The sequence below is a fragment of the Galeopterus variegatus genome, unplaced genomic scaffold (assembly GCF_000696425.1).
Source record: "Galeopterus variegatus unplaced genomic scaffold, G_variegatus-3.0.2 Scaffold4919, whole genome shotgun sequence".
Lineage (NCBI taxonomy): Eukaryota > Metazoa > Chordata > Mammalia > Dermoptera > Cynocephalidae > Galeopterus > Galeopterus variegatus.
The window spans coordinates 159,696-162,699 of NW_007731030.1; the positions used below are offsets into that span (position 1 = coordinate 159,696).

At 39.2% G+C, this 3,004-nt stretch overlaps 1 long non-coding RNA gene across 1 annotated transcript; it reads right to left on the reverse strand.

Annotated features, from left to right (window-relative positions):
• Window positions 1–432: 432 nt before the first annotated feature.
• Window positions 433–2,683, reverse strand: LOC103604017. Its single transcript, XR_551679.1, has 3 exons — window positions 2,582–2,683; window positions 1,215–1,352; window positions 433–559 (listed from the first exon to the last, which is right to left on the reverse strand). It is a non-coding gene; the product is annotated as an uncharacterized LOC103604017 (long non-coding RNA).
• Between the last annotated feature and the right edge of the window lie 321 nt (window positions 2,684–3,004).

Below are 3,004 nucleotides of genomic sequence, written 5' to 3' on the forward strand. Positions count from 1 at the left end.
AAAAAATATTTGAAAATTAATGTTTAGTTACTACATACTTTGCTGAATTTGTTTGTATAAGTTAGGAAAGTTTTTTTCTTAACCTTGGAGTGCCTCAGTTTCCTTAAAAGTAAATGTTTGGAGTGGATAATCTGTGACAACCTTTCCTGCTGCACAGTGTCTCATTTGGATTCTGTCAATTCAATCATGCCTTGGTCATGAAGAAGCTGGCACTCACCTGGCTTGTCCAAGAGAGTAAATGTGTTGGAGGAACTCCCCAAAAGTCTACAGAAAAGATTGACCTTCCAGGATGCTGGTTCTTAATTAACAAAGTTTCAAAATAGAAAATTATGAAAAAAATGCAACTTGACTGCCTGGAGCATATCTTCCAGTGCCTCTGCTGTGTGCATGCATTTCTGATCCTTCAGTATTAATTGTTGTGAAAGAGAAGGTGTCATTCCTCATGAAATTTCTTCTCTAGTGCTTATATGGGTAGGTGATGTGGGTGATGACAGTCAGCGGACGGATTGAGAGTAGATTGTGGAGTGTGCTGCAGCTCAGTAGCAAAATTAATAAATACCTGAAAGCAGTAATGAAAATAGTTGGTAACTTACAAAAACTCTCAACTCTTCGTTTTGTCTCCACTATTAGCAGAGGAGACATTCTCTCAGAATACTGCCCACCTTGTCCTAAAAGCCACAGTCATTCATTTACCACCTTCCCCTAAATCACCGTAATCATGCAAATCCACTGAGGACACAACACCAGGAATGATAAATATTTCTGGACAATTAATAAATCACCTGGAAATTCTCAAAACCTTATGTATGGTTTTAGAAAGAAATTGTGATATATTTTACATTTCTGTACTCACAGTAAACCAAGCGCATTTTGTTTCCCCCTGAGTTTGCTACCACTGCATTAAAGTGGGGTCCCCTTAGTTTCTTGGGGGCTGGGTAAAGTGGAGAAGGGAAGGTTAATGGGACATGCTTGAACTTACTGAGTGCTCAATCATAAACAAATTGAAGCCCCACTGAATATGTACTTTTAGTAAACAACATAAAATAAACCAACCCTACCACTCACCATCCTTATCAGAATTTTGTAAAACTGAGCAAGATTAACTAAGAGCAATGGTGAGCTGAAGAAGTAATCTGGCTAATTTTTAAATTGGCTGGGATAGGCCTGATGAGTGTATCAAAATGCAACCTGCTGAATCGTTCAAGGTACTATACCTGCTCCAAAGTGGTTTGGTTAATGGAGTAATGCTTGATATTCAAGAAGGTCTTATTATTTTCTAGAACTTTGAACAGGTCGGCTAAGCATCCCCACCTTTTTGGCACATGATATTCTAATAAATTAAGGCGCTGTCCCTAAAAGCCAAACAATAAAAAGTGTCACATGATTAGCAATCATTAAACAAAATTGATCATACTACATTTAATTACCAAATAAATTTTCCAGCCACACACATAAATACCAACTAGGGATACAGGTTAATTTTGTGAGTCTCCAATAAACCCTTATTGGTGACAATTTACCATAAAGCACATTTGATAAGTGGCATTCACCTGGTTGAATTGCTGCTCTGCCCACTGCTATGCCCCCACCTTGCCACAAGCATGGGGAAGACCTCTTTAAGGGGTCAGAAGATGCCTACAGACATTCAAGAAGGAGGAAGTTAATGTGGCTTAGCAGAGGTGGATGGAGGTGCCCTGAACTTCACTCTGGGACTTGGGCTTAGCTCTCAGGTGTCCTCTCACCATTAGCTGAGAAGATCTTGGTAAGATATTTAACTGTTCTGATCCTTGTTTACATGTGTGCCAATGGGGACAATTATACCTGTTTCATAGGGTCGTTTAGAGTCATACTCAAGCAAGAACAATAGAGTCCTGCACAGCATGCTTCTTCTGTGGTAGAATTTCAATAAATGGTCATTGTTTAAATAAACAGGGAACAGCTACTCTGTGGACTACAACCTGTTAGAAGTTATGATAAACTAGCATCACACAGTTATCCAAAAGAATTATAGACAGTGATTCTCAAACTTTAACGTGCATAGGAATCATCTGATCATCTTGCTAAGATGCAGATTCAGATTCAGTAGGTTGGGGCCTGAGATTCTGCAAGGCTAACCAGGTTCTGGGTGATAAAGATACTGTTGGTTCGGGGACCACACCAGATTAGGTTTGTAGAGGGTTATGATCCCAAGCATAGGGCTCTTCTTGTGAGATAATGCTGAAGTCACCAAGCCTCTAACCCCCAGCAAACATAGGGAAGAAGTTAACTTTTGCCATCTTCCATCCTGAACACAATGAGCTATGCAATGGAGCTGTGCCCACAGAAGGGTGATTCATAACCACCGTCTGCCCTGGGCAGTCCACCAAGCAGCCAGGCAGGCTTGTCATCCTGCAGAATGACCAAGCAATATCAGCTATCCATGCTGGTTTTAGTCAGGAGGTATGGCCTCTACTTTGCAATGAAACTAAGACAGCTGGCAGTATCTTATGGCAGCACAGAATAAAACAGTAAAAAGACAAATACATTTATAAGATTATTTTTTCGCTGAAAACAAAGAAGTAATGCAGAATATCAGTACTACCTTAAATTGGATTCCTGGAAAATGGAGCTTCAAGCAGTCAGAAATAGCGCTGTGCTGATTTGTTCCTTTATAGAGCCAAATCTTGACCGTATAACCATCACCAAACCTGAGTGTTGAAAGAAATGCAAATGTGGTTACTCTTATACTGACCCCTATGATGGGTAAATTCTAAGTTCATTTTCACATAGAGACAAAAAACAGTAACTATTTCAAACAGTTGGGAGATTTCTGGATTCTCAAAAACATAATGCACAGAAATTAATTGTAAATCAATTATGCAGTTTTCTGTCATTCAATTTATATCAGGACAGACACTGATTTATCTTAAAAATAATAAAAAAAGATAATCAGCAAGTCCTGAAATCAACACCTAGTCAGTGAAAGAGGGAAGATAAAAACGCCAACTGTGGAAGCAAAGTGCTG